The sequence below is a fragment of the Bison bison genome, unplaced genomic scaffold, assembly GCF_000754665.1.
Source record: "Bison bison bison isolate TAMUID 2011002044 unplaced genomic scaffold, Bison_UMD1.0 scf7180017864490, whole genome shotgun sequence".
Taxonomy (NCBI): Eukaryota; Metazoa; Chordata; class Mammalia; order Artiodactyla; family Bovidae; genus Bison; species Bison bison.
The window spans coordinates 10,330,233-10,352,097 of record NW_011495049.1 but is presented as its reverse complement, the minus strand read 5'-3'; the positions used below and the strand labels follow the sequence as shown (position 1 = coordinate 10,352,097).

The following is a 21,865-nucleotide window of genomic DNA, read 5'->3' as shown; positions in this document are numbered from 1 at the left end:
GATGCGGGCGCCAGGCGGGGCTTTCGCTGGGGAGCCAGAGAAGCTAGCTCGCCCCGGGCGCTGAGTAGTTGAAAGGGGAAGAGGCTGGAGACCCACCGGGCTGTCCGCCTCCAGGGTGCGGTGCTCTTACTGCCAGGCCCACGCTGAGCAGTTTGCAAATCCGAACCTGGTGCTGGGAGTTTGGGGCATGGGTGCGGTGGAGACGGGTCTGACAAGTCCGTTCGGCTTGCTCCCGTTTCTCCATCCTGGACGTGCTGCATCAATAATAGAAAAAACCCCCGGAACCCGCCTCTCCTGTAACCCCAAAGGCCCCGAGCTTTGCTCAGCATTTCCTCCTGGTATAAGCCTAACTCTTGGTAATAAGGAATCGTGCATTGCAAGACAGCCCTGGCGCCCCCGCCCAAGAGCGGAAAAGTTGTAAGAGCTGGTCTGGTGGTGGTTTTCATGACTTGCATGAAATAAACCAGTCTGTTAAAAAAAATAAAATACAAGACTTTGAGGACTCTCCTGCTGAGTTGCGTAGCCGGCTTCCAGGTCCCTGGGAAGGATGTCTTGTCAGTACAAGTCATTCTGGCTCCATCTCCGCTAGCTTTGGGGTTGAAGTTAGCTGCCTGGAAAGAGCCAGGGGGATCATCAGGGACCCTGGGTGGGTCCTCGGAGGTGGACCTGAGTCCCTTCTGCGCCCACATATGCAGGCGGCCCCCTCTAAGTGTTCCGTGGGTAATGAAACGGACCGCAGGCTGCTTCCAGTGGAGAGCTGAGTGCAGTACAGGGTTTAAAATGCTGTGCCTCTCCAAAAGGTAGCTGGATTAAAACATGCATTGACTCTGATCCATTTAATATTAGACACTGCATGAATATTCTACACCATTTATCCGTGCGCCCGTCCGTCTGTTTCACAGGAAAATTGTGAACTCTTGGGCTACAATTTGCCCAAGAAGCTGGGTGTTTCTGGCCAGATGCCCTCAATGCCAGCTAGTAGCTATCCAGGTCGAACCTTTCCTGGGGGGAGGGGGGCTTCCCTGCTCCCTTCTTCCCCCAGAATGTGGCTATTTTCCCCAGCGTGTAGGTGTATGTAGGTGTGTGCCTCGCTGGCGTTTACAACGTGCCCTTCCACTTATCCGGCAGAGGCAGCCACTCCACTGAAGGTTAAGGAATGGTAATGGCTCTGTAGTTGTGCTGCGGAGTCTCTCATCGATATGAAAAAGGCAGTACTCCCGCTACCGAGATTTCTCCTTTCTCTCATTTCCCCTCTGGATTCCTCCTGCACTTTGATCCCTTAGCGGGAATGGAAGGGAAAACAGCAGGCACTCCCATCTCCACCTTCCTTCCCTGCCTGCATTCCCACCCAAACCGAAAATCACACACTCACGCACACACGGGCACCTACTCCATGCCAACATCGCCTCCACCATCAGTCCGGCACCCGCGTGGAGGTGGAGGGCTGAGTGGGTGGAGGAGGAGAAAGTGCGTCTAGCGTGGGGGCCGCGCTTGCCTCCCTAGGTCTGGTTGCAGGAGACCTGGGGCATCGTGAGAGTATCCCAGCTCTGCACCTAAATCTTCCCGCGCCTAGGGAGCTTACTCTGCCAGGCAGTCCAACCTCGGTGTTATGCCTGGGCTCTCTTTCCGGCTCCTAAACAATGCTTCGGCACTGTATACTCCACGTTCTTCGGTAGATTTCTCTTTTTATTCCAGTCAACCTGTGGGGAAAGGGATAGAGGGCTGTAGGAAAGAAATGGACTGCTTTCCCTGAGCTCTTTTTGTTAAACTTGCATCTCTCTAATTTATTCTCCCTTAGCCCTGCAAAAAGGCAGAGTGCATCTTGCATGACAGCTCCCAACAATTAAACTTTGAACAAACTTATTGAAGCCAGTGTTAATGATGAGAATTTCCCTTGCGCTGCCCCCACCCCACCTCCCCAGACATAGTTTGTCTATTGTATACCTTTTATGAATTGGTTCCCTGTGTGGGTTGCAATTTATGTGCATTAATGACTAAGATTTAATAAGGACATGTAATTCTTTTTATTAGTCATTTTTATTTTAAAATTAAACCCATGGATCAGTCAGATTGAATATTTTATTAACTCTTAAATTATTCATTGTTATGGGTTGCTCTAAAAAATCCAATACATGCATACAGTTGCAGCAAGCACGTGATATCTTATGCAATCTGTCCCTGTGCTTGCAGTTTGTGTCTGAAGTCTTTAAGCAAATAGCACTTTCTAAAAATGTCTAGACATGTCCTAAATACTATGAATCATTGGCACTTGCATTTGCTTTTTTAATCAGTGGTGATTTTTAGTTAATTCTACATGGGGATCAATTAATACTTGAATAATCTCATTCCAAGTAAAAAACACCCATGCTTCTATAATTGCTAGTAACTGTCTTTGCTGGAATAACAGATTTGTGTACTTTTAAAAATTATTACACATTAGTGTCTTCATTACCTGATTTACATGCTCATTAATTTTATACTTTAAATGCTAACTTCAGATCTAAGTGAAACATTTAAAAATAATTTTGAAATACTAAATTAAACATAATAACTAAGTGAAGATCAGTGCAAAGCCTTGACCTCTGTTATGATCCACAACACATCCCCCCACCCCCCACCCCTATCTTAAACAATTTTTTTCTGATTATTTTAAAATATTTTCTGAGAGATGAAATGCATTTTGTTTTAAATTTATATAGTTTAGGGAAGACACATAAAAATACAAATTAAGGGTTACAAAATTGAAACGGTCTATTCTCCCTTCTGTGGTCTTGAACTTACAAAGATCTTCAAAACCAGGCAAATGTCTTTTACTTCTAAACTCTTCTCTGAATTAAAACTCTCTTATTTTTCTCAAATATCTTATCATCAGTGTTTATATAAAATGTGTATTCAGGATGTTGGGTATTTTTAATAAACATTTTACTAAAACTTGCCTTTAATGCTAGATATATGACTTTTCCTTCTCAGAAAATGATAGCAATGCAAAGGGTTAAAATATACATGACTAAACTAAAAAAGCCTGGTTACTCAAAGTCATGACAAAGTACAAATTTGACAATTTTTAGATTCTAAATTAGTAGTCCAAACTCTTATTTTCTCTGATATTAAAGATACAAATTTTAATTAGGTAATTTATTTTGAAAACTTTTCATCTTTTGAAGGGTTTGATAGTGGGATGGCCTATATATGTTATCACTTGTATCCAGTTGTGAAAACCTGACTGACTTGAAAGTTTCCTAAAGACTAAGAAGGTTAATTCTGATATTTGTTGTTTATTGAATATACGTGCAGGTGCAAACAGCTTTGAGTATCATTTATGATGTAGTAAGTTCATTATATTCCTTGCCAAATAAAGAAACCCACAAAAATAGTGTGGGCTTCAGAACTCAATTCAATCAGATGAGAAACAGCAAATTTTGCAACTATGTAATTAATGGTATGGATTCTCTCATAGCTAATCAGTTTACTCCTATGACTTTATGTGAGTTTGATTTTATTCCCCAAATAGTTTGCAAGCTGACTTTATTATGTTAAAAAAAAATCATAGAAAACCAAAGCCAAGCTGTTTATATTATTCAGTTCTTATCTGTGTTTTAAGGAAGATGTCTAGCATGTTTTTGTTTTTTAAGTCACAGCCCATGTAATGATTACCATCTTTTGGTTAATGAAAGAAACCTGTATTTATATATAAAAACTTAAGTAGTTGGCTATGTGAAATAGATTATTGAAAATTTTCTCATGGTTACATGATAATGCTGGAAATTAAGTACTTAAACTGAATGAATTGCCACTTAATTGTTACTGAAAATACCTCTAAACAATCTCTGCTTTGTGGGAATTGTTTAAGGGAAAAGTAGACTGGGATGCACTGTGCCCTTGCCAGCAGGTGTCAGGATAATCAATGGAGATATTTTTAAAGGAGGGATGCAGGTCAAGGGGAGTAAAGGAATAAATGCTTATCTGCAAATCCACATAAAGTGATTTTCTACTTTCTGTGAAACTGATGTTATTAGTTTTCATTGCTCTCCTGAGAAAGAGAGGGAAAGTGAGTTATAAGGACTTATTGCTTGTACCACAGGACTTTAACTTGGAGGCAGAGTAGTTCTAACGACCACACAGAAATAAATATATGTCAAGATTGAACCTTTATTTTTCAGGGGTTTCCTGAGTAACTTACAAGGAAATGTACTTAGAGCTAAGAGGCACTTTTAGTAAAGCGATTATTACTGAAATGTTTGGAATACTTTTAAGCTTACTTTCTATATCCACTGTAAATTTTATACATGGAAACGCTGTTCTGCTGATTTATGTGGATGTATATTCGTGAGTCTCAGTGAACTCCGGGAGTTGGTGATGGACAGGGAGGCCTGGCGTGCTGCGATTCATGGGGTCGCAAAGAGTCGAACACGACTAAGCGACTGATCTGATCTGATCTGATATTCAACTATTTATATGTGCAGATCTATAGTCCCGAAAGAGATTACCACTTATTCTTTTTGTCACAGTTTTAAAGTATATGTTTCCTGGAACTTGCAAGTTTCAAAATAAGCCATGTGGCCAAAAAAGAATAAATGATATGATAAAGTTTTATTATTACCTGTTTCAGACGTATTAATCCTTGTATATGTGACTATTGTGTTTCAGTATCTGTCAGTGACTTGACATTGTTTATTTCTAATTGGTCCTTAGTGAATAACCTTTCCTCAAAGGTTAGTTCTAGCATCTGCTGATATAACCCTTAAAACAGTATTAAACAGTAATACAGTATTTAACAGTATTAAAACAGATTCACCATTGCACCATTTCTATTATACAAATTCTCTCAGTTTTTTTATGAAGTCACTGATATCATGCCAAGTAGTCTGTCTCCAGTGATATATCCTTTCTGTGACAGAGACCTCCTCAAATAACCCCTTTCCCAACATTTCTTTGCTGGTTAGCACTAGGGCACAGCATCCACTATACAAACTTGTCATCATTATTGAAATGTTGCAAATCTATAACACATTGTGGCATTTGCAGTTTGCTTTCTTGTGAGGAACAAAAAAAAATATGATAATGTAAAGCTGCTACTACTAACTCCTGAGGTTTAAAACATAAATGGAAATAAATTAGGATCTGAATTATGGAGCAACTCAGGATTTTACGGAGAAGGTAATGGCACCCCACTCCAGTACTCTTACCTGGAAAATCCCATGGATGGAGGAGCCTGGTGGTCTACAGTCCATGGGGTTGCTAAAAGTTGGACATGACTGAACGACTTCACTTTCACTTTTCACTTTCATGCATTGGAGAAGGAAATGGGAACCCACTCCAGTGTTCTTGCCTGGAGAATCCCAGGGACGGGGGAGCCTGGTGGGCTGCCATCTATGGGGTCGCACAGAATCGGACACGACTGGAGCGACTTAGCAGCAGTAGTAGCAGCAGCAGGATTTTATACCTTGATTTAATCTGAGTGTCCTGCTTAAAACTGTCAACTGGTTAATAGTTTATATCCACCCAACTTGTAGAGAAGTCTCTTGCTTTACTTGTAGCACAGAGCTGAGAACCTAGGAGAAAACATCAAAAACTCCTAACCACTTAAAACAGATAATTGCATCTCTGCCTTAAATCATATAGAAGAGTCTATTCTCTTGGTTCCCAGGCTCATTATAAACTGAATCCCCAAAATTAAAGACATATGAGGTAATAAGTCAGGCTTAATCAGAGCAATAAAACATGACAGCTACTAGACAAAGAGGAGATTGAACAAAGTATATGTAAAAGCAAGGCTTCCTTACAGTGTAAGAAACTAGGAACCTTTATTTGGGGGAGGGGCTAAGTCTACCCTGGCAGAGAATATAGCCCTAGTTAAAGCAGCTACTGATCTTGTATACTAGGGAAAGACTCACTACCCATATGTTCAACATTTGGAGGGTACAGAGGCACTGAGATGTGTGTATTATTGAAGAGATTTTGTCCAAAATGTTTAAGCTTGAAAACCTGTTTAAAGGTAAAAGAGACATATCTGAAGAATATGCTGGTTTGAAACTTTGTTTTCCCGTCATTTCAGAGATTATGTTCTTATATATATATTTTGATTGCATTTCTCCTAAAGTAATGAATGAAGGTACAAATTATCAAATACAGGACTCAATTTTGTGGAAAAGAAGTAGATATCAGAATGCAGATAAGATGTCAGGCAATTATTTGGTTATATTTTAGAAGAAAATATACTGCTATCTGTTTTACCATATGCATTATGATGATGATAGTAGCCATGTAGGATTTGTTCCACAGAAGATTTAATAGTGCATGAAGTAGAATGGAGGATTTAAGTTCAAGAATTTAAGTGAAGGCTTTTTAAGTACTAAAGCACTTTTGTATGTGATTGTTACTATGGAGAAAGAAAATTGACTCTAGAGCTAAGCCTTACTCTTTCCATTTTCTAAAACAGGTCTGTATCAAACTGATCAGTCTCTTTAAAAATAATTTTCTATAGTGTAACATTCCATAGATGGAAAGGCCAAAGTTTTAATCTCTTGTTAAATGATTTTGTTTATGATTGAAAGTAGTCTCTAGGTGGGTCAGGACACCATGCATTCTTTTAGGTTTATGCTTGGTATTTGATAAAGGCATGTATTTTGGGAATGCACAATAATCCTCTTCTTGTACTGAGGTTAGGATGACCATTTATATCTTACTGCCACTGGAGATCATGTGAACACCGCCCAAGTCAAATAGGCTCATGACTCTTGAGCAGAGAAGACTGAAACAGTCAAGTGGGAACATTGAAGAATATTTTTATTGGAAATATTTTGCAGAACCCCTCCCAGTAATGTAGAGCAGTCTCCCATTTATAGGCACCAATCTTATCTGTGCTCACATCTCTAATACCCCTTTCTTCTCACATGTTTGGCTTCAAATATTAATTGAAATCTAATATTATCCACACTGTCTTTCCTATTTGTTTATTCATCTTTTTTTCTTTCATGTCTAAGCATCTTGCTAGATAAATTAACAAGGGACATTTGATATTTTTATTTAGTATAGTTAGTAAATCTAACATTTATTTAATACTTGTTATGTGCTCCCATGTTCTAAGTACCATCTTTGATTCTCACAAGGATTCTATGAAGTGACTCGTATTATTATTTACATATGAATGAGAAAACAGAGATACAGAGAGGTTAAATAATCTCCCAAATAAACAATCTACTAAGTATCTCTAGAAATAGAACCAGTTTAAATCTAGAGCCTGCTTTCTTAAATACTGGGCTCTGCTGTATTTCAATAAGTCACACATCCTCTATGTCATGGAAATGGTGTGTTAAGGGATTTTCTTATTTGTAGAACACACACATCATGTCCAGTTTCTGTTTAACTGGTGGATATTTTGGAAGGGACAAATTATATTTACTTTCTTAGGACAATACTTTTTAAATTTTCAAATTTAATTCGGTAAAACAAAAGTACATCTCTTCATCTTCAGAAATAAAGGTTGGCGTATACTTGGTCAGAAGGAGTTAATATGTCTTTCAGAAAAATTCATCACTCGTATGAATAGGGAAGACAGGAATTAAAGAGAAGTTGAGAAGTGATTCAAAATGCATTTTCTTCAAAATCTTGCCACTCAATTTTACTTCAACTTGACTTTTATAATTTACTTGGTTTTCTAGGATTCCATTTCTCCATTGTTACTCAATTTGATATGGTGAGAGCATGCTTTCCCTATAATTTTCAGATATGTCGTGTAGGACAAAATGATTTTAAAGGTTAACAGATACATAATGTAGGACATAGAGATTTTAGAGGTTAATTAGGTTTTCATTTATGCAGTTTAATGAAGGTATTTTATTTGCTTTACATCCCATTCTCATTTAATTTTATTTCTGTGTAATCCCATTTAGAAATTGTAGCCAAACAAAAGCACCAAATGGTGCTCAAACCATATCAGCTAGAAAATTATATTTTATGATTTCGAGTTATTTAACCAAAATATGATTTATTTTTTAAAACTGGAATTGTATTTACTTTATCTTCTTCTGTACATATGTACAGTATTTTATAGTTGAAATAGACCATTCATGATTTATTATTATATTTATTCCCCTAAAATAATAATAATAAAACAATAGTTTAAATTTCATAAGCATTTCCTGTATCTATTTTAGGGGACATAAGCAGAACATTCTTAATGTTATTTAATGGATAAGGAACATGAAGTTCAAGAAAGTCACATCACATTCAACATGTCTTGTAATTCAAGCAGCCAATAATAAAGTTTGAACTTGATTCTGTGTGTTCTGATTCCAACTTAATTTTTTTTTTTTTTTTTACTGTTTTCTGCTATCCCATTTTGCTGGAGGTAGTTATAGTTGGTGGTTTTTATTTTTTGTTTTTTCTTCAGTTCTTAAACTCACAAGATGAGAAGGAGTTGATGTACTACTTGGTTTTTAAGAAAATATTCTTACTGCCTCTCAGTACAATATTAGCACTTCCTTTCCATCAGTATATAACATTTCCTTTTCTCTTTGGATCCAATTACTAACTGTGACAACATCCTGAACTTCCTCAAAGGCTTCTTCTTTATCATTTGGCCCCTATAAGCTTGTGACTCTTTTAACATTCTGTTGTTAAACTTCCTGGAAGTTCCCAACACTAAATATTCCCATCTCCATTTTTAGGTACCTGCTGGCAATGCTGTTCATTAGACTTTGTCATCATGTGATTTGCTCATTTAACAGAACTTGAAATTTCTCAGACATTCCATTTTTTACTAGAATTTTCTCTCTTTTTACCTCTCCTTGTCCTTCATTCCCACTGAACTCACTCTGATCATTGCTCTAATTTTCAGTCCTTCTTACCTCTCTCCTTTTTCAGCCTATTCTTTGTGGTTATCCATTTCAAGAAATACTCAACCATTTGGGAATTTTTCAGCCCAAATACTTTCATTGTTTTTGCTTCATGAAATCTCAGGCTATGGTAATTTCCAAAGTCCCTTTCCCCTCTCTGGCCACGAGAAAACTGGAGTTCTGTCAAGAAGTGATAGGATCCACTGGAAATCCTGGCAAATTTGAAAGGCTAAGCTGTGGGTCCAAAGGGGAATGAGTAAGAAACATAGAAAGTGATAATATGAGGAATAAAATGATCAGGTGATTGTAGTAATTCTACTGTAATTAATTATTGATAATTATTAGTATAAATTTGAAAGTATGACCATAGGAGTTATGATTGAAGGAGAGTAAAAGGATAAGATTTCTGAAGGAAAATAATCAAAGCATTTGGAAAAATCATGTATGTAGGTACCAACATTCCAAAAAAAATTATACCAGGAGAAATATTTTGGAGGCAAGGAGAGTGAACTAGGGACACAAACCTTTAAGGATTGAGAGAATGTGGTACAGATATCAAGAGATAACTATAATGGGGGGTAATATTGGAGAATAGAGGTCTTTGGCATGAAACTGAAACTGGATAGGTTTTTTATTGCTGTTGTTTGAGGGGAATGGGAGAATGTTTAGGAAGTTGCACTGAGGAGCCATGAGTTGTATTGAGGGACCCAGGCCACATCTCATGTCTAGAAGCCACGGGAGAGAGAATGGTAACCATGTAAGAGGGCTGCAGAGTAAATAATGACTCAGAGGAGAGATGATTTCCTCTTGAGCAGGGGGGCAGATGTAATAGCCTAGTCCTAGTCAAGGCTATCAGAGAAGGCAATGGCACCCCACTCCAGTACTCTTGCCTAGAAAATCCCATGGACGGAGGAGCCTGGTAGGCTGCAGTCCATGGAGTCGCTAAGAGTTGGACACGACTGAGGGACTTCACTTTCACTTTTCACTTTCATGAATTGGAGAAGGAAATGACAACCCACCCCAGTGTTCTTTCTTGGAGAATCCCAGGGACAGGGGAGCCTGGTGGGCTACTGTCTATGGGGTCGCACAGAGTCGACATGACTGAAGTGACTTAGCAGCAGCAGCAGTCAAGGCTATGGTTTTTCCAGTGGTCATGTATAGATGTGAGAGTTGGACTGTGAAGAAAGCTGAGTGCCGAAGAATTGATGCTTTTGAACTGTGGTGTTGGAGAAGACTCTTGAGAGTCCCTTGGACTTCAAGGAGATACAACCAGTCCATCCTAAAGGAGACCAATCCTGGGTGTTCATTGGAAGGACTGATGCTGAGGCTGAAACTCCAATACTTTGGCCACCTCATGCGAAGAGTTGACTCATTGGAAAAGGCCCTGATGCTGGGAGGGATTGGGGGCAGGAGGAGAAGGGGATGACAGAGGATGATGGCTGGATGGCATCACCGACTCGATGCACATGAGTTTGATTGAACTCGGGGAGTTGGTGATGGACAGGGAGGCCTGGAGTGCTGCGATTCATGGGGTCACAAAGAGTCGGACACGACTGAGCGACTGAAATGAACTGAGCTGAGGCATCATGCTCTTTGACAGTCTTCATCCTACGCTTTTTGACACATTGAGCTCATTAAAATAATCGATATGTTCACTAAGAGCTATGCTTTTAAGCACATTGAATATGCTTTCATATGCAACAGCTCCTTTAAGCCTCACAAAAATTCAGGGGATTATTATTATCCCCATTGACAGATAAAGATATAGACAGAATAATTCTATTCGGAGTGATAAGCACTCACAACTAGGTTTTGCAGACCCAAGTCCAGGATTCTTCTCACTTTAGCAAAATTACAGAGAAAAGCCTTAAATCCAAGGAAGGATCCCTTCTAAATTTAAAGCACAGCTGCATAAGATGTCTGCAGTTATGCCCTGACCTACTTTGTCCTATTCAGGCCTGTGCATATTTTGAGGTCTGCAGAGTTCAGGCTACAGGGTATAATGTCTGTGTGTGCATGGTGCCTTAATCCTTGCCCATCTCGGATTATTTGTTCAAATGGTTCTTACTGGAAAACAGCATTATTACTATGGGAAGTTTTTTTCTCTTTGTAACATGCTCATAATTTTGCAACCTTGTCCATAAAGAATTCCTTTTTCTCAAATTTATGTTTCAGGTATTTGTCAACCATGATGTTCCTTCTCGAGTTTCTGACATGCTAAAGTCGTACATATTTTTCCTTTAATCTGTCCTTGTAAGCCATTCCTTTCATCATTTTAGTTGTTTCATTTGGAATCTGTCCAAGTAGCCTACATATTTATGCAACAGGCTTGCCAAAGTCTCAAAAGAGAATTCTAGGGATGTGCTTCCTAAAATAATGCCACCCACATTAGTCTGTACTTTTTAATTGTGCAAATACGATTGTTTTGCTGGTTAAGTTTTTCTATCTATGCCTTTTTTATTTCATAATTTTGTTTTGTGTTAGCCTTCACTGGAGTTTTGCTTTATATTTTTCTTCATTCTGTATTCAGTATAATGATCATTACTACTATATGATGCATTCTCTGCCCACAGAATCTCAGAATAATCTGATTTCTTCCCTGCAAATTATATTATTCTGCTATTTATTGCTGTTTTAATATCATGTACATATCAGCTAAATAATAATGCAATGTACAAATTCCCATCCTTAGCTTTTTTTGCATATTTATTTATTTTTGGGTCTGTAAATTAATCATTATCTTCTTGAAACCATCATCTGTCTCTATTCCTGTATTTTTCCTATTGCTTTATTTATTTCTAGCTATGTCCTCTGATATGCTGCCATTTTCTGTTCCCAGATCATTCCTCAGCTTAAACTGCACAACCTCAGAGAATCTTTCTGATAGTTTTCTCCAAGTAACTGAGGCTTCAGCACACACACACACACACACACACACACACTATATTCCTGTCAGTTTCTATTATCTGATCTTTTTTGAAATTACAGCATTTTTCAAAAATCATATAATCACTTGCTTGTTCGCTTATTTGTTTTTCTCTCTTGTTTGTAATGTATTCTTGCAAGCTCTATCAGGGTGGAAGAATATTAATGTGTATGAAAAGTGAAAGTGAAGTTTCTCAGTCATGTCTGACCCTTTGGGACCCCTTGGGCTGTAGACTTCCAGGTCCCTCCATCCATGGGATTTTCCAGGCAAGAATACTGGAGTGGTTTGCCATTTCCTTCTCCAGGGGATTGTCCCGACCCAGGAATCGAATCCTGGTCTCCCATGCTACAGGCAGACTCTTTACCATCTGAACCACCAGGAAAGCTATTAATGTGTATATCTACCTGCAAACATGATGCCTTGTATAGAGTAGGTACTCAATATTTGTTGCCTGAATGGCGTACATGGATGAGTGAAAAATATGGAGATAGATAATGCTGCTCATGTATAAATCTTTCTCTGGGTTAAAAAAAAGTGTTCCTTTGATAGACCCATTAACTCATTTAATAAATTCTTATCTACTTGACACACTGATGCAGTGACGTGTGATTTATGACACGAGTGATACACTCTTAGAAAGCAATAAATACACAAGTAGTGGCAAACACTGAGAGCTGACTAAGTAAATTACCTACTTGTTTCCACAGCTGTCTAACTTATAAACACTTTAAAATCAAGATTTGGGTTTTACCTTAAATTATCAAATTGCAATAACGTAGTCATTGAATATGGAAGATAGTAAGCTTCAGACTGTCATTTTATTATCAAAAGTTGACGAGAAAAGTATGTGCAACAAGGCAAAGTACTTGGTGGTTTTCCTTGTCAGGGGAAGGAGCTGCAGGTAGCTCTTTAATCTGCTAATTGCCCAGTATCCTGGCGATCACTCCCATGAGTTCTACCAGCAATGACTTTCCTCCAAGCCTATCCTTTTCCTCATCCCACCACACAGCGACACCTGTGAACCCAGATGTACTTGGCAGAGAGGAAAAGACAGCCTGGGTGCTGTGTCTGTCCAGGAGCCCAGAGCCTCTGAAATAGCTCTGTTTAGAGTTGCTTGTGCCATGACAATATTTATGTCACTGCAAACTGCTCTTTATTCATCTTTGGGCAACTATACTGCTGCCTCTCTTAAATGCCTCAGTGGTTCTGAAACAGTTTGTATGTTTGTGACCCCAGTAATTGTGTGATTTCCACTCGCAGTCTCAAAGCTCTGAAAATGGCATATATGTCTATAAAAGATATAATGGCAAAGGATTATGTAGAATAAAATTTATAAAATATATTGCTTTGCTCCTTTTTATGTGATAAGAAAGAAACTTTGGCTTTGTTTGTTTTTTGAAGGGTAGTTAACTCCTTTGTTTTGAAGTTTTAATTATTTTTGAACTTTAAAGTATATGCTCATTGAAGAAAAGTTTTAATGGTGACACTTCAGTATATATTTAGGGACTTGTTTCAATAAATATCAATCTACTAGTTTTATAATTTATTCAATAACTTTATTGAGTAGAGGTGGACACCGAGAACTGTTCTGGGTGTTGGAATTACAGACAGTGAACAAAAATTCCTATCCACTAGAGCTTACGTTCTAATGGAGAGAAACAGAGAATCAACTAAGGAAATTGTCTTGGAGGTTAAAAGGACGAGGTAGGTATTTCAACAGTGAATTTCATTTTTATGTAGGGTATTTATGTCAAGCTTGACTTCAAAGATATTAAGGAAGTGACTTATATGTTGCAAGTATATTGTCTCAGGTTTCATTTCTTTATATTTGTTACGTTTATTATGCAGCAGTTAAAGCAAGTTTATTTTGTAAAATACATTTTATTTTCCTTTATGAATTCTGCTTTTGTTATCATATATGAATGTGTAAGAATTGCCATTTGTTTTCCCCACCAGTGGTTATCTGTGTGTCCCAACATGACTTAAAACAGCTGTTGGAAAATGAAGCATGTATTATGCTAAATGATAGTATATATTTGCATCAGCTCAGAGACATATTTACTGGGTTGCTACATTAATGTGACAGTGACACATGGTTTTAGTTATTGTAGCTTTGTAGTATGTTTGTGCTACTGTGTATAATTATTTAGAGATATCTGAATATAGTCTGGTAATAGTTTAGTTGGGATGTTTACATCTATCTTTATAAGTTATATTTTGAACTGTATTTACCAAGCTTGGTTTTGGGGCACTAGTAGATATGCAGAATTAAGAGAAGTTTCTGTCTTGTGGAGCACTTTAAATGTTCTATAGGAATTTTCTGTTTCTTGAAGTTTTGACATAACTCATATACTAGGCTGTCTGACCTGTTTTTTGAGTACAATATTTTCTAATTTATTCACATATATAGCATTAAAATGTTTGCAAAAATTATGTTTTGTTCATGCAAATGCAGAGAATTAAAAAGTTATGTAATTCTGTCACCCTCCTGACAAAATTGCCACCTCCAAAGGAATCAGGGTCATCTTTTCTTCTGCTGTGTTTTGCTACCTAAAACTTCAACTTCTTTCAGTCCTAATGCCAGTCCACAAAAATAGCTTAATAAAAATTTCCTTAAGAATAGTAGCAGTAACACTATTTAAAATATTTTAGCTAGTGTTATTAAATTGTTTTTTTAAAGAAATATGCTTTATTTTGCTTTTTAAAAAGCTCATTTTAAAAATTATATATGGATCATAAACCTCAGCTTATTTTTGAATTAGCAGTTTCTTGATTATACTTTTCAATACAAGAATTAACTTAGATTTTGATACCAAAGTACAGTCACATTATTGGAATTTTTCCCCTAGTAAGTGTAAATGTTTATTATATGTATGTAAATGTTTAATCCTTTATTATAAAGGAAAGTATTAAATAAGTTAGAAGAATAAAATCCCTAATGAATGACTTATTTAGTTCATTGTAGAGTTCACATGATGATTACTTAAAAAATAAAATATATTCATATATATTCCTTGGTTTACACAGAAAGCCAATAAAGCCCCTGATACGGAATTGCTCTGTTCACGGAGGCCTCAGGTGCATTCTCAGTGGGGTGAAGACACAGAGCGCCTTCCCGATCGGGTCTTAGAAGCCCAGGCAAAAAAGTGAACTCAGAGGGCCTTTGTGCTCCATGGAGTCTGCCTGAAAAAAAAGGGAGAGAGAGAGAGAAAAAAAAAAAAACAAAGAAAGACACAGAGACCAGAGCTCTGGTGAAGTGGGATCCGCAGCTTTATTTTCAAAAGGAACTTTTATACTCTGAGTTACACATTTCTCAAAGTAAAAGATAGAGTCAGCTCAACATTCCATCAATTTTACCTTTATCAAAACCAGGACATTTTCTGTACACCTTTTCATAAACAAAGGTCTTATGTTAAAAAAAAATAAAAATAAAAAAATAAAAAATACGTATATTCAGAATTCAACTTTACAAATAGGAAAACAAAAATAAGCAAAATTGTTACTAGAAATAATTTCTGTATATGCTTTGGCAAGTGGTATAGATCAGTTTGAAGTAACAATTCTTCATTATTTTAAACAGATTATTTAGTTTTATGTTCTTCATAATTCAAGATTATTTTGAAATATTAAATGTTATTACAGCAGCTGAATAGTTTACCAATCTAGGGTTGGAGTTTTCAGATTGCTGATATAACTTTAATTGGGACTGTGTTATAAATTCAGTCAATTGACTTTGGGATAGGAAGAGGCATGAACTCTTCCAGGATCAATTGTTTTTGAAAGCAATTATTAGGAGCAAAGATTAGCCCAGGCAGCTGGAGCATGCAAAGTTTAACGATGACTTCTTGGACTCATTTATGTTGGTATATCAGTCTGAAAGTATGCATTTTAATATGTAGCTGCTTTATAGAGAACTTAATATTTGTGTCATTTGGCAATATGAGGAATATAAACCATCACTCCATAACATTTATTAGGTGTAGCTTGAATCAACCCTTTGTTTTTTTCCAGAAGTCATAGGAAAATACTGACTCTGAGGAAGATACAGTTTAACAATTTAGAGCTTATTCACATGGTTTGCTGGTTCCCTGATTCATACAAAAGGAAATTAAAGTAAAATGAATTGAATAATTTGGTTTCTCTCCAGGAATTTAAACACTGTTGTTTCTTTTGTTGGAGTAATAATCATGGTATGTAGTAAAGCAACAAGGTATTATTGATATATGCTTTTAAAGCTGATAATCCAGAAATTAAATGGAAGGCACTCCAGGAAACCTACTAATACATGTTTATAGTTAATACTTAATTCTTTTGGCATTATGCTCATTTGGGAAGTTGGCTTATACATATCCTACATTAAGTTCATTTTGTTATGTATCTACATAGGATGTTATTGGACGGTGTTGTTACTCAGACTGCTATGGAGCAGCATACAGAAAACTCTTGTATAACCAGAGTATTTGTGACTTCTAGTTTAGGTTATTAGACTTATTATGTTGGGATGGTCAATGTTGGTTCTTTGGGTTTATGAAAATTGCTGATATATTTGCAGTAACAGTGTTTAAGTGTTCGTTGCTCATTCGTATCTAATTCTTGCGACCCCATGGACTGTAGCCCACCAAGCTGTTCTGTCCATGGGATTCTCCAGGCAAGAATACTGGAGTGGGTTGCCATTTCCTTCACCAGGGATCTTCCTGACCCAGGGATCTAACCCAGGTCTCTTGCATTGCAGGCAGATTCTTTACCATGAGCCACCAGAAAGGTACTATAAATTTTAGAGGCATTTTGATATGCAAAAAAGCATAATAACCTGAAATATCTAGTTCAGTGAATTTTCAAAATTGTATGTGCCCATTTAATCACTAACTAAAACATGATATAGACTGTTTTCATAATCCTAGAAAATTCTCCCATGCTATATGTCCAACCAAATTCCATCCTTACCTGCCTCTCTCCAACATCTGTATTTTATTTCTGTCACCATAGATTAACTTTGTCTGGTTTTAGACTTCAAACCATTGTTAGGAGCAGAAGAGAGAGTGACTGAGAGAGAGAGAGGAAGTCCTTCTTTTTCTTGAATAATAATTCATACATTTATAGCACAATTTGTTTTCTAGTTGTTGGACAATTGAGTTGTTTCCTGTTTTTAGCTATTATGCATAAGGTAATCTGAAAATATTATACACTTTTTTTATAGACATGGATTTCATTTCTCTTGGATGTTCTCTAGGATATTCTCTAGGAATATCTATTCCTAGATATTCTCCAGGAATAGAATTGTTAAGTCTAGAATTGTTAAGATATTCTCTAGGAATAGAATATCTATTCCTAGATATTCTCTAGGAATAGAATTGTTAAGTCATAGGCTGATATGTGTTAACTTGATGAAAACCTACTTGACAGATCTCTAAAATACTTGTATCATTTTACTCTCCCATATGTGTGAAGGGTCCAATTATTCCCATGTCCTCACCAAAATTTGTTCTACAGTTGACGAACAATGAAAGGTTTAGGGTCATTAACTCTCCACCTAAAAGTGACCCTCACAGTTTAAATTCCTGCTGTTCAAGGGTCAACTGTATTATTCTTTTGATTGTAGCTATTCCAGTTGATAAGAAATAGTACCTCACTATATTTTAAATGTGTACTTCTTAATGCCTTAGGATTTGAGGACATAGGAGTTTCTTGATATTCATATATCTTTGGCAAATTGTTCAATATTTTGCAAATACTACTTTTTGTTGTTGTCTGGGAATTTTAAAGTTGACCTGTAGAAGTTCTGTATATATCCTGGATATGATTACTTTGCAAGATATATATAGCAAATGTGTTTTCTTAGCCTGTGACTTCATAGTCATTTCTTACTAGTGTGTTTTGATGTAGAACTTACTGATTTTGATGAAGTGCATTTTATCAACATTTTTATTTTAGAGTGTTTCTAATGTTCTAAAAGGTCTTTGCCTGGTCAAGTGTCACAAATATATTGTTTATTCTTTCCCTCTAGAAATCCCATATTTCTGATTTTTATATTCAGGGTTATTATCCTTCTTAATTTTTGTATGTATCGTGAGGTATAGATTGAGGTTTGTTTTCCATAGAGAGATCAATTATTTTATCTTCATTTGTTGGAAAGACTGCTTTCTCCTTTGAATTGACTTGCTGCATAGTTGTGTCTATTCTGTGTCTTTAATCTCTTATCTTTACACCACTACCAGGGTGCCTGGATTACTTTAGCCATATAGTAAGGCTTGAATTTATGTAATTCTTCTAAATTTACTTTATTCTCTATCTTTTGTACTTTATCTAAATTTTAGGATTGTCAATTTCTTCAAAAAAGCTTGCTAGGATTTTGATTAAAATTGCATTAAATTTGTAGATTGCCTTGACAAGAAGGGACATATTAACAATATTATATCTTCCAACCAATTAAAATGTTTTATTTGTTCATTCATATATCTGTGTGGATCCATATTTAACAAAAGGACTCATTCCTTTTACTTTTGTAAGGTTTTATAAAATAGAAACCATTTTTACATTGATGACTCATGCTTACTTTGTTTTAAAATGGAAATTAAGTATTAAAAGTGGAACTCATTCAGCACCATAGTAAGCCTCACAGTACTTACAAAAGCACTTTACACATAGAATATACTGTATAGACAAATTGAAAACCATTTTATTAATACTTGTATAACATGACTATGCTGTTAGGAGGAAAACCAGCCTTCCCAATAATGAAGTCTTTTTTAAAACTAAAGTATATAAATATGTAAGTTTCCAGAAAAATAAACTGAGATTCATAGCATTACACCAGTTTAAAGCTCAAAAACAAAACCTTTAAAACACTGAATAGTTGATGACATCAGAGAAGGTGAGAGTACCTGTGATAATTTTATTCTCCTAGAAATAAAGATTGCACTTTAGCCACCTTGGTTAAGTAAGTGCTTCTTCTATTTATAAAGATAATGGTAGTTTAGTTATTTATAGCTTTATACAGAATAGTCAGGTTCCCAAGGCAGGAAGCTGTTGGGCAGAGGCTTCATCCTGCTTTAGAAGCTTTAAGATTGTGTGTGTGTGTGTTGATGACCTTGTCCCAGAAGGGTGTTATCACCAGAAAGCTTTTGCTTTGACTGAATCTCTTGAACCAAGTCCAAACTAATGTGATTTTCTTTGAAACAAGTTAAGCAAAACCCATCAGTTGTCTGTCTTTTCTATCCCCGCTTGTTTTGCAGAACTGACTTAGGAAAGCGGACCAAAGCTATGCTGAAAGGCGAGATACATGATTTTGAGCCCTCACCGTTGTCACTTTTCCCGCACATTTGAAAATATTTTATGAAAAAACATTCCTAGAACAATCTTGCTATGTAACTGTAAGCCACTCCTCAAGTAAATTTTTTTGTCGCTTCATATGATAATTAAATGCTAGACTGAGTTATTGGAAAAGGGATTGCATTCTTTTTGCTTGAGAGGCCATTATTAGAAGCAGATTTATATCCAGTCTCCTCCCATGATTTAGATATACCATATATGAGTACAGTGAAATAAAATTGTTTTAAAAGACTACCTTTTGCTGTGTGGATCTGTGATAAAATTCCTCAGATCTTTACCAAGCCCTGCTTTGAAATTTGCTAAGGTCTTTTTTCCTTTCAGTGTTTACTGAGGCTCTCATTTAGGTAATTACGATTCTGGAGGTTATAGCCTACACAAGTGATGGCATTACTTATTCCTTCTTTACTAATTTAATAGGAAATGACTGATAAAGGGCATTCCATTTATCTACTCACTTCACATTAGGAGATGCTTTTGAGGGCCGTGAATTTATTCCCAGGCTTCAAACACCTTGGCTTTAATTTATCAAACTTCGGTCTGTAAGTAAATTAGCAGGATTCCTGCTGAAATAATTGAATTCAGAGAAGGTTGTACAAATAGTTGTTCCTATAGTTTCTCACACATTTCTGTAGGGTCCAAACTGTTCGAAAGCAATTAGAGTCTGAATTACTCAGTTGCACCTGTAACACCTGTTCTTTGACCTTATAAAATCTCGCCTTTTCCCTCTGTTAACCCTCATCTTGCCTTCCCTTACTTTTCAATTCAGTTTATATCATTTTGCCTCTTATGTGACATGTGAATCTTCAACTCACCCAGGTCTTGAGCTGCTTTGACTCGGTGTTCGTTCAGGCTTAGATAGTAGTAACAATGGTGTTTCAGTCCTAGAAACATGGTCTGGTCACTGCACTCAGGATAGATTCATTTCCTCTATATATATAGGAAATATAATTTTTAAAACCATTATATCAGAATATAAATTTTTAATTCCATAATCGTAATTATCACTGAGGATACAAAACGATACAGAAGACTTCTTGCCATTTACTGCTTATTTATTGGGGATTTAGAAAAGAAGAGTTAGTTGAACAACTTGAATGTTTAACAGTCTGAGTCTAAGATCATCCGACCGCAGCAGAGACACGCCTGTTCCACGGTCTTTGTTGCATTCTCCTGCTCAGTGCTTGGATGGACGATGCCACAGTTAGCCAAGGTAGGCCTCTCTGTCTCGGGTTTGGATGCTCTAACTGCTGAATAACCTCTTTCCCCCAGTCCTGCTCATCTACCAACACACTCTGACAGTCTTTCTTTGGATGAGTATACATTCCATTATGTCCATATCAACTGTTGCTGTCCTGGAAAGTCAATCTTTTCTCTCTGTGGAAAGTATAAGTTTTAGTCTCTCAATTGTGTCTGACTCTTTGTGACCTCATGGACTGTAGCCTACCAGGCTCCTCTGTCCATGGAATTCTGCAGGTAAGAATACTAGAGTGGGTAGCCATTCCCTTCTCCAGGAGATCTTCCTGACCTAGATATTGAACCAGGGTCTCCTGCCTTGCAGGCAGATTCTTTACTATCTGAGCCACCAGGGAAGCCCCTTTTCTGTCTATTGGGATTTTATAATATAACTAGCAGTTGGAAATTTTATTTTTCAGTTTTCCAAGTTCTTAGGGGATTATGAACATGTTTAAAACTGCAGCCATAATATGCCTGAGCCATTTACCTGAGGGCCATTGTTGTTCAGTTGCTCTTGGGTCTGGCTCTTTGCGACCCCATGGACTGTTGCCCGCCAGGCTCCTCTGTCCATGAGATTTTCCAATCAAGAATACTAGAGTGGGTTGCAATTTCCTTCTCCATCTTTTAAGTTTAATGATTAGCAGTGTGTCATATCATGTATCTATTTAAATTCTTATGTGATCAAATTCTGGGTAAAAGTTGGGCATGGGAGAGGACATTAATCCAAATTCTTACTGTGTTGAGTATAGCCTCCTTGCACATTTTATGATAATGATATAAAGGCAGACATGCCTGGTAATGTCTTAATCAAATGGTTGATAAAAATTTCATTCTTCATATTTGAGTCATCTTGGACTGAAACCACAAGCTAAAAAATGCAAAATGCTAACTTGTCTGGGGCACAGCAGCAGAAACCTTAAAATGGCAGTTCTTTATAAACCCAAATTCTCATACCTAGATGAGTGTTCTCCTTCAAGGTAATCACCCCGAGATGTTTATTGCTTTTTTCCAAATGATGCCATAGTTATTCAAATAGTGTCTTAAACTCCTTTTGAAATTGCCTTTAAAGCCATAGGATAAAATGAGAACCATCTTTTTTTCATGCAATGATTCACTTTGGTCCCCAAACTCAGCTTTAACTAGTTTACTAGGTTTGATATCGAGAGATGTTTTACTTCTAGAAAATGTATATAACCTTAATTTACCCCCAAACTACCATTTAGGTACTTTAGTATATTATAGTACAATACATGAAAGCAATTTCAAAAGGGAACTTTATGCTCTTTTAGAGTTTGCTCACATCACATTATTATAGATATTTATAATTATCAGCAACACTTTTCTGTGACCTTATGCTTTACATATGATTAGAGAAAGCTGCCCCACTTAGGGTCTAATGAGAAAGGAAGATGCATCAAATAATTAGAGTTCAGTTCAGTTCAGTTCAGTTCAGTTGCTCAGTCGTGTCCGACTCTTTGTAACCCCATGAATCGCAGCACGCCAGGCCTCCCTGTCCAACACCAACTCCCGGAGTTCACTC

The 21,865-nt window shown here is 36.8% G+C and overlaps 1 protein-coding gene across 2 annotated transcripts in view; it reads left to right on the top strand.

The window, feature by feature from the left end:
- EDIL3 (EGF-like repeats and discoidin I-like domains 3) overlaps positions 1–21,865 on the top strand; it is a 486,664-nt gene that overhangs the window by 570 nt on the left and 464,229 nt on the right. The gene's annotated exons all lie outside the window — the stretch shown is intronic.